Raw genomic sequence first — 11,348 nt, 5'->3', positions numbered from 1 at the left:
GAGCGCAGATATACTCATATTATATTGTGTTGTGTTGTGTTGTGTTGTGCTGTGTTGTGCTATGCTGTACTGTACTGTATTGCATTGTATTGTATTACATTACATTACATTACATTACATTACATTATATTACACTTTATATCAAAGGTTGCAAATCCATCCACTAAATATTGCAATTGAAAATGTGCAAATGTATATTAGTGGTCAAGGTAGTACTTATTTCACATTTTTTTTTTCATATCATTTCAGGTTAGGATTTTTACCGCTAATGATATAAATTTAACATTATATCATTTGCGGACGGTTAGGTTGTTCGTTAATGATAAAATTATAACATTAATGGTCAACATCTTGACCACTACATTCGAGAAAAAGGTCAACTTGAACTAACATTCCAATAGAAAAAGGTATTCACTTACAGTATCACTTGTAATGGATCTATCTGTATAGAACACGGGGTTTATAATGTAGAAGCACATATATGTATATTTGTTTGGTATGTTTCTTTGTTTATAAATGAGAGAAATTCTTTGGGATTCAAGAAGAAATCCACCCTCCTGTGACGTCATACATTTTACATAAACCATGAATTCATAAAAATTCTTGCAAGTAGATTTGTAATTTCTATGTTATTATAGGTTCACATCAAAAACTCAAATCATTGTTTACTTGGAGATATTTAATAAGCGTTTTTCATCCTTATATTCGACATAATTCAATAATGACAAAGGGAAATAACTCTTTTCTATTTTTCTCTAAGTGATATGTCTAAATGCTATAATTTTACTAATGTAAACATTTTTTTCTCTTTTTTTAAAATTAATTTTAGTTTTTTTCTGGCATAGTAAGCAATGAAATTTAAATAGTCAAAGAAGTATGCATCCACTGATATTTAATTTTTTAACAAAAAATTGTGATTTTCAGATGATAATTTCAGCCTTTGGTTTTTATTACCTTACATCTTAAACAGTATGGATAAATATATATTTTATTTATTTTTTTAGGAAATTCAAGTCCAATAAGTTTTAAAAAGTTAAGTTTTTTAACTTTGAACCCATAATTTTTTAGGTACGGAGTTAACTTAAACGCGATAGCTGCCTTATGTGGCTATTTCATGAAAAGATGGTGCTTTATTATATTATGCTGTGGTTATTTCTTGTGAAGATGGTGCTTTACTATCTGAAGATGGTGTTATATTATATGAAGATTGTGCTTTATTATATTATGCTGTGGTTATTTCATGTGAAGATGGTGCTTTATTATATGAAGATGGTGATTTATTATATGAAGATGGTGCTTTTTAAAAATGTATAACGGTTCAACTCTGTATTTTTGAATAATAGGGTGAAACATTCGTCGTGGATTTAATTTCGTTTGAGAAATAGTCAACAACAATAACGAAATTATATAACTAAAATTTTTGTTGACCTTAAAAAATGCCTTACTGAAGCATTGTAAATATCAAAAACATGAGAATACTTTTTATCAAAATCATGACCATGCCCTTTTGAGTATTTACACCTTTCAGATGAACGAAATCTTAGTAAATATGAAAATGACTCTGTCAATGCGTTTGGCAGTTTTTGATTGTATATTGATTGTGAATTTTTAAATCAAATGCATAAAGCTGCAGATTAAAGTTTGAATTTACAGATCAATACGCTTCCGTACAAACCAGTCAAGCACGAAGTATTGTTGTAATTGTTTAGGGGAAACCAGGCTAGCGAAGTCCATTTTAACATGGCGTCAGTGTCGGCGGTGAACTGTGTATTTTTGGTCTGTTTGTGTATGGGACTGGTTTCATATGCTGATTCCAAATGTCCAAGTAAGTTTTAGCTTTTAGATTTACACATATCGAGACGATGTTCAAACACACATTACATGCATGCACAATGCATTCTAAATTCTACTTTCGATTTACTATTTCTGGAAATACTTCATTATATTACTTGGTAATGGAGAGAGAGAGAGAGAGAGAGAGAGAGAGAGAGAGAGAGAGAGAGAGAGAGAGAGAGAGAGAGAGAGAGAGAGAGAAAGAGAGAGAGAGAGAAAGAGAGGTTTGTTTTTTAGATTATTTTTTCCAATGTTTTTCAATCGTATTCAGCTTCATTCTTTTTTGAAACACGAACAGTTTTAATTTGATGAAATGGATCAAGTAATAAAAAAACCTAAAGGAATTTCGAAAAGGCTTCTTCAAAGTTAACTACTTTGTAGACTTTGTTGTTTTTGACTTTTATAACGCTAACAAAGTGGGGCCTTATTTGCGTTGCACAGTGTCCTTAGCAACGCGCAATGCACGCATGCGCAAAGATGTCTCTTGCGATATCACTTGCACTTCGGGTATGAACACAAGAAAACAGCACCACCCCAACCCCCAACCCCCACCCCCAAAAAAACCCACCCCAAAAAACACCCACTAAGTCTTCCATTTTTCCATTTCTTTTCTTTCTTTTTTTTTTTTTGAAACTGAGTCAAGCACCTTTTTTACGTTTATATATATTGTCTAATTTGCTTACCATTTTCTGAAAATTGTACCCAATTAAACTACTTTTTTACACATATCAGAACATTTTGATAATGAATGGTGGGATTTAAATGGCGAGCCTATTGAAATTGTCAAGTCGACATGTTCACATATTTGGATGTTTTAAATGTTAAATGCATAATACAAAGTTTGGCAATACGCAAATAACATTTAAAATATGGTATGGACTCTTTCCGTTCGTCATGAATGTAACTTACTTAATTACGGTTGTGGCAATGGTAGTTTAAATGTTATTTAGAATATCTGTTTGACAAGTCTGTGAGAGATTGCGGTATTGATTTTATTCATTAATTATATGTACATGAAAAACAAGAGGCCAATGGGCCACATTGCTCGCCAAAACAAAAATGGCGTATCCCTTTCAAATTATTTAAGTATGAAACTTTTCTAAAATATTGTAAAACTCACAAAATTATCAAACATATGTATTCCAAAAGTTAACATTACATTAAATAATCTATGAAAAGAATCTTAGTTTTTTTTTTGGAAATCATATCCTAGGATCTAAGATGCACCAACTGATCAATTTTATTATCCTAGACCGCAATACATATGTATCAAATACAAACAAAAATTAAAATAACCTTTAATAATCATAAAGAGTACAAGTAGGTCCCTGTGACCTTGATATGAGGGTATGACCATATAAGGACGTTTGTATAGTAATATTACTATACAAACGTCCTTATATGTTAACATATCTCTATGCGTACATGTAGCATTGCTTTTCCTCGGTAATCTAAAAACCCCATTATTTCCAGTATATTTGATTGTTGAACATCGGGGTAACAGTTCGAACAATTTAAAATCTACAATATCTGAAGATGTTACCATTGTTATATCAAAAATTGTAGCAATGTTCTTGAGAAGAAGATATCAAAACATTTTACTCTACCTAGCTTTCAATGTTAAAATTTGAACCCCTTTTAGACCTCAATACTGGTCTGGGTTAGGGTTTTAAAAATTTAGAACCTTTTCTTTAAATTTTGATATTTCACGTTCAGTGTTTCTTAAAGAACTTTTTTAAGACACACGCCATATTTTCAGTTTTGTGAATATCTACCAGTTGAAAAACGTTTTGCCCTTTGCTTTAACAATTAAGAATCTCATTCCCATATGGGTATTGTACCAAGTTTGATTAAATTTGCCCAGCGGTTTTGAAGAAGTACAAGTACATGTAGTAAAAATGTGAAAAGTTTACAAACATACGGATGATAGATTACAGGTGACCAGACACACTTATCTGAACCTTCAGTTTAAGTAAGCAAAAATATTTACCTAATATCATTTATATGTTTAACAAAGCTACTAGATTTCATATCACCACCACTATTTCAATCGTAATTACTTGTTACTATCGTATTAGATCGCATGGCATCGCTACCAAGCGCAACATGTCGCATTTCATTGTGCCCCTGCTCTTGATGATCTAGATCAATCTTGGAGGAGACAGACAGCACAATGCGCTGCGTTCAGTTGCGATGTGTCCGTTTTATCAGTCGGGCTATATTAATTTCGTTCGTTTGTCCAATCGTAGCTCAAATTGTAATTACTTTCTATTTTTATCGTGAAAAGAATCGCCCTTATTATCATGTCGTACATGTATCTCAACAGAGCGCATCGGTTCGTGATGATCGGTTCGCCCTTCAGGATGTCATGTCATCAATACAATTACTGGAAAGAGAACCATGGTATTCCTTTTTGTCAAGAAGGTAAAGGCATGAGCAAGTTACATGTTATTACACCCTCACCCCCTCTCCATTTAAAAATTTGAATCAGGTTGAAGGAAACAAAGAAAATCGTATCCGTGTCCCTTATATTTAACGTTGCATAGCTTAATTGTTAATGTCCTGTGTAAAGAAACGCCCTAGCGGGATAGATTTACGATTGGACCTATATTTGATTATTTGAAAATGTTAATCGATTTAAATAGTTACTTGTATATAATATTTGTTTCTTTTGAAAGGGAGTCCCAGATATGGATACTGGAGAGAAGACGCAAGAAATGGCCGTTGTATTCTGAAGTGTTTTGGTGGATATGAACCTTCGGGATGTCATGTTATCCGATACAATTAGGGAAAGAAAAATGGAACCATGATGTCCCTAGTTGTCAAGAAGGTAAAGGCATGAGCCAGTTATATGTAAATACACCCTCACCCCCACCCCCGGAGTCTCGGAGTTCCGAGACAACAACTTGATAACATCCAGCACGGACAGTCCGATGTAATACTGTTCACAAAATCGATACAAAGTGCAGAAATCCAACAGTTCGACTGACATCACACACTCTACTACCGAGGTTTTTAAGCTAACCCTAATTTTAACAGCAGTTTTAAAATGCGTTTGAAAGTTACAAATTATTAAGAAAGAAACCATTACCACTCCCAAGAAATCAAGTCACTTGCAAGTATTAACTATTATAATTTAATTTTTCCGATCCTAAAGCACCATTTTGATCTAGGTAAACATTGTTTCGTGTGGACAGTTCTTGCATTCTTTCTATCTGAATAATAAGTATCTCACTTTTTATCAATAAAATATTTTAACGAGGTTTGCGGTACATTGTATGCTAGAGTTTCGCTCGGGTTAAATATAAAAAAATCACCGTAAATCATCTTTGTGTTTGTGCATGCTATTCAAAGAGCGTCCACGCAGGCATGCATTTTAATACATGAACATGTTTATTAATATCAAATATATGCAAACCAAAAATTATTTATTTAATTTAGCAAAAAAAGGATGCAGTTATGTCAGAATCACATGATGTAGTTTAATTGTTTATGCAATTTCTATGTTTTTTTCTTATTTATGTAAACTTTCCTATAAAGATATCGGGAAATTGTCAAGATTTAAAGATTTAAACACATAAGTTTTCTTTACTACAATATGTAAAAAATATTTTATAACTTAAAACGTCATGTGGAATGATTTTACTTAAGGTAGACATGATGGTTAATTTTTTGACCATCCAGGTTCCTTGAATGATTACAATTTTTGAGGGTTTTTTTTTTATCAGGGTGGCCTGTATCAGGAAAGATTCTGGTGGCAGTTGGGACTGGAGTCGCCGCTGTGGTGCTTTTAGCCGGGGCTGGATTCATGGAAGCAGGAGTGGCACCAGGTTCTATAGCCCATATGCTTCAGGTACATGTACATGTATAATATAAACTGGAGAAGATTAAATACGAATTCGTTTTTTTTTCACTATTATGTAGTTTGCTGACTTCTTAACGAAATCATGCAACTTTATCTCGTATTATTATTTTATATCAGAACATGTGCTTTACTTTTTTAAGCTCACAGAGCACGAGGTGTTTTCATATTAAGAATAAGGAATCATTCTCTCAGTATTATGAGGTGATCAAATACGTCAGGTTTATCAAATTAATTAGAATTTAAGCCCGAAAGGGTAAATAATAGATTTAATCACATCCGACAGTGTTTGATCACCTCATTTAATATATACTGTGGAATTATTAGATTTCGTGGTGGCTCAATTTTTGTGGAATTCGTGAGTACCTCTCAACCACGAATTAACTTCCTCCACGAATTAATAAATCAAGGCAATAAAGTCATATTTTCTTTCGTAGGTATACGAGAATACACGAAATTACATCCCCGCGAACCAGTAAAATTTAAGCAATCCACGAAAATTGGCCCCCACGAATTTTAATGATTCCACAGTATTTATGGAATGATTCCTTATTACTTGTTCAATTAGATATTGACATTTGGTATAATTATGCAAACCCCGTTTGCAACCCAAGTAGTCATTTGCGTCATTGATGAAATTTATATAACTATACATGTAGGTTACAAATTTCATTCGCAGTAATCCTGTTTTCTCGCATTATCACCGATATGAGGTCAGTTTGTCTAGTGTGCGACAGCAGTGTGTATAACTACGCCGCTTTAAAACGTAAACAAACGTTGTCAGTTGCTGTTGGGGACTGCAAAATGATAGAATGAAATTATCCATTAAGTTATTCTTTGCTTAATAACAAAAGAAACTGTCGAATTCTCTCATTTTGAATTGCACTTTTAGAAGCACGCGGAGAAATAAACCGAAAGTAATCTTTTGAACGTCAAGACAGAAAGTAGACAGACATCGTTTTTAATGTAAGATAATAGGAGAAAAAAAATATCATTCATTATATACTCGTCTGGGGTAGTGAAATTCCACCTCGGGGCCAAGATTCACGGTCTAGGACTCGGCAGAGCGTCGTCCTAGACCGTGAATCTTGGCCCCGAGGTGGAATTTCACTATCCCACACTCGTAATGGTGAATGATTTTATTAATCACAGATAAAGACGCTGCAAAATGTAAAAAAAATTATTTTTCAAATCACATACCATAAAAAATAATAGTCTACCCAACTTAAAAATTTTAAATCAGGTTGGAGGAAATAATGGAAGTCGTATCGGTGTTCCTCACAATTTAACCTTTTTATATCAGATTATATTAACTTTTTAATGGTCTTTCTGTTACGTCCTCTGTGTTCTCCAATTGTGAAGCAGAATAGCTGGTTTAACTGTTTGACAAGCAACCTTAATCAGTGAATTCATTAAATTCTTTCTTCAGAGATTCGTGACTTTATTGACTTTTGATTGGTTTGTTAAATGCGTTCCTATTTTTTTTTTTATTGTTTGTATTTAGATAGTGAGCAAATATCTTACAATTATATAGGGCTCTTTATAGTTTTTTTTAACAGAGTACGAACGGTACTTTTGGAGCTGGCACAAGTGCGATTACCTGCATGACGTTTATAGTTTTGTGTTGTTTTTTTTTTTTGGGGGGGGGGGGGGGGTTGGAGGGGGGGAGGGGGTTGGTCGAATTGTGGAAAGGAATGACCCCGTTTTAAATATTTTACTTTAAAATATCAAGTAGATATTGTTCTTTAAAGTTAAATCAATTTTGTTAGATTCGTATATTTTTAGTTTATTTTCAAAAATACTCTTTTAATTAACTGATTACTTTTACATACTAAAGAATAAATACTTCAAATATTTACTAAGGCCTTGATATATAAATGGCGATTTTGTGGTGAACTTTCGAAAAGTTACAGTGTTTAAAAGAAAATAAATCAAATGAAAAAGAGAAAAATGAAGTGTTAGGCCAACTCAATAATATAAAGTTTCCGCTTCTTGGCCACGCAAGCGCAGGGGAATGTAAATAATGAAGCGTGGCATATATCATGAGCTAGTAGACTCTCATTGAAACCAGATGTCCCCAATAACTATAAATTTATTAAGATATCTTGATGAAATTTAAATTGTTAAAAGGTTATTGCACATGTATAGGACGGCTCCTATCATATCCCAAGATTTGATGTTTCTATTCATTAAATCATAAGAAGAGTTCTTGGATCCGGGGGTGGGGGGGGGGGGGGTAGGAGAGATAAACGTCAATTTTGCTCTACTGTTTGGCTCCCTGGATTTTATTTGAATTTCTAAAACCTTAAGTTTTCTGCACATCTATAGGACAGTCCCAATCATATCTCAAGATATCTCAAGATATAATGTAGCTACTCTATATATAAGATGTAAAAGGAGTTCTTGGAACCATACTTTTGTGCCAAAAAAGTCCTTTTTTAAAAGAATATCTGAAATTTGATCACACATCAAAATGACACCCGTATCATATTCTTGAAGAGCATTATGCTACTGCGAAAAATGTTGACGTTATTGAAACCAGAATTTTTTGTAAAAAAATTCAAAAACCACAAAAAACCGTATTTTTTCGGCCACCCCCAGGCCAGAATTGAAATTTGCAAAACCATATTCCGCATCAATAGGAGAGCCCAAAACATATTCCAAGAAGTGATTTGTCTATTGTTGTAAATGTAGGAGGAGTTCGAGAAAGCGTTTTTTTTGTGTGGAAAAAACGTCATTTTTACCAAGTTCTGTCTGTTTTATTAAGAAATTTGTTTAAAGCTTACACATATCAAGACGATGTTCAACACATTACAATGCATTAAAGATTCTACTTCCGATTTAGTTTTTTGTTAAAATTTAATATATATGTTCTCAAAGAGAGAGAGAGAGAGAGAGAGAGAGAGAGAGAGAGAGAGAGAGAGAGGATGGGAGGAACAGTGGCGTCGGAAGTAAATGAAAGTGGGAGTAGACTTATAGACTTATCAGAAAGCTTGACAAGCAAAAAAAAGGAGACGGATAAGTACCAGTTTCAGTAGAAGTAACACTTTGGTGTGAAGAAACATTCTTCGATAAAACTTCCGGCCTTAATCTATCACTGTACGAATAGTCTACCATTTATAAAAGAAATCTAACGAAAAACAGGCCTAAAAGGATTGCAATAAGATTTACAAGACACTATGTTCATTGTAAATGTAGCATTCATTATAACATTAGGTTTATCGATTGATGAAATTAATGTAATATTTGCATCTTTTGAAAGGAGACCCCAGATATGGATACTGGATAGAAGACACAAGAAATGACCGTTGTATTCTGAGATGTTTTGGGGGATTTGAACCTTCTGGATGTCATGTTATTCGATACTTCACACAGAGAAGGGAAATGGAACCATGATGTCCCTAGTTGTCAAGAAGGTAATGCCATATAAATACACCAAACCCAACGCCCCACCCCTCAAAAAACCGAATGTCACAAAAACAGTACAGGATAACATTCAATGATAAAAACCGACATAAATCAAGACCGCGCAAAAATTATAGGGAAATTTTTAATCGATGAATGGAGAACTTTTTTGTTAATTTCATCTTTATATTTCTTTAATTTCAATTGGACTAGGACATAAGTAAAAAGTTCTTTAAATGAAGTTGGTTTTATCTTGAAAAGTTTTGGGGAATAAATAGCATCGCGCTGCATTTAGGACTTGTAAACCTACATGTACTAAGTTATAAAGTTGTGCCGGGTTAAATAAACGCGCATTAAATAACAAATTATCAAGGAAGAAACCATTTATTTACCACTTTCAGGAATGAAGTCACTTGCAATTATGAATTGATTACAATGAAGTCACTTGCAATTATCAATTGATTAAAGGGATTTGTTTTTGTTCGAACCTAGAGCAACATTTCCATCGGGCACTAGACATTGTTTCGTGTCTGTGGTTTTTGCATATCTTTTATCTCTTTGTTTCAATCTGAATACTAGTAACTTGTATTTCCCTTTTCTTCAATAAAATATATTATAATGAAGTTTGTGGCATGGTAAGCTAAAGTTGCGTTCAGGTTAAATAAAAATTTGATATACTTTTATTTCATTAATTAGCGTGTTTGTGCTATCTAAAGAAAGTGGACGCATATATTACATGTGCATTCACGTGCTAAATATTGATGCCGTCTATGCAAATCAAAAATACGTGACTGTATTGCATTTCAAAAATGATGCAGTTGTTTCATAAATTCCGTAATTCCATCGTTTTATGCAAATTTACTTGACTTTTTTGCCTAATTATGCGAAATGAAAATACTTCCAGAACCGCTTATGTCGGGTAGGACAAAAGCAGCTTTAGCAGTGGGAGCAGGCACAGTGGTGGCAGTGCCCGCTGCTTTAGCGGTGGCCGGGTTTGGCGCCGCAGGGGTGATAGTCGGATCATTTGCTGCTATGGTGCAGGTATGAATATGTCGTTTGATAATTATTTAGTGATGTTCTCAATGCTAAGAAGTTTTTAAACTTGATCGTTGTGACTGGAAAGAAATTGTGCTGTGCTGTACAGAATGCAAACGATATTTTTTTTAATTATGAAATAAAATATGTACACCAAGAATTTTTAGCTGATAATGATATAGAAGATAATAGATATTACATTTACTATTTTACTTCGATCATTTGTTACATTGATATTCTTTAGACAGTATAAAATGAAAATAATGTCGTTTCAGTTTCGTTTCAAGCGTAATAACCATCAGTTGTTTTAACGTTTCTTTTTGCAATTGTATGTTTATTTTTATTGACAGACCCCGTTTACAGCGGCTGGTGGCTGGTTCGCTTTGTCACAGAGTGCTGGTGTGGTAGGGACGACTGTCGCCACTAAAGGGGCAGTAGGGGCTGTAACAGGGGCGATAACCTATGCAGCATCCTCTATGTTCTCCAATTGTGAAAAAGAATAAATGGCTTTTGTTTGTACTACAAGTAGCAAATTCAATAAATTTTTACTGACAGACTGTGAGTCACAACTTCTCTGTATAGTCCAGAATGAATACCCAATACACCCTAGGATACAACATTGTTAAATTCTTGCGGAAAGAGAGGGATCAGTAAATTCATTTTAGAATCAGTCTGATTAAAATCAAATCCGTCGATCAAAATAGTCTAAGTTAGCGATCGAAATGAGCAAATTAAGGTAGCAATCAAAGTGAACGGTTCAATGTAGCAATCTTATTCAGCGGAAGAAAGATAGCAATCAAAGTGAGTGGATCATGGTTTACTGAACGGGTTAATGTAACGATCAAGTGAGCGAATCAAGATGACCGTGGCAAAACAGATGGTATGGGACATTTCCATGTTGTTGCGTAATATTTATCAATATAAAAATAAAATCAAGTATAATTTTAAAAGTAGTCTCTTTTCCGAAGTCGTCGCAGCGTAGCGCAGTGGATAAGAGGATTCACTACGGATCTGTGAGTTCAAACCACGTTGTAGAATTTTTTAATTTATTCCTTTTCAAAAAATTTTAATACGTATTTTTTGGTTAAATATTGAAAAAATTGAAAATTTTAAACCAGTGAAAGTATTTTAATTATAATCCACTTTAATATTGAGAGATGTCCAATACCACCTTAAATAATAGCATTTACGGTGTTATGATATTTTTCTTCCT

The 11,348-nt window shown here is 33.5% G+C and overlaps 1 pseudogene; it reads left to right on the top strand.

The window, feature by feature from the left end:
• Positions 1–1,348: 1,348 nt before the first annotated feature.
• Positions 1,349–10,691, top strand: LOC128164362 (uncharacterized; annotated as a pseudogene).
• Positions 10,692–11,348: the final 657 nt, after the last annotated feature.

The sequence above is a fragment of the Crassostrea angulata genome, chromosome 9 (genome assembly GCF_025612915.1).
Source record: "Crassostrea angulata isolate pt1a10 chromosome 9, ASM2561291v2, whole genome shotgun sequence".
NCBI lineage: Eukaryota > Metazoa > Mollusca > Bivalvia > Ostreida > Ostreidae > Magallana > Magallana angulata.
This window is presented reverse-complemented; position numbering and strand designations above follow the sequence as displayed.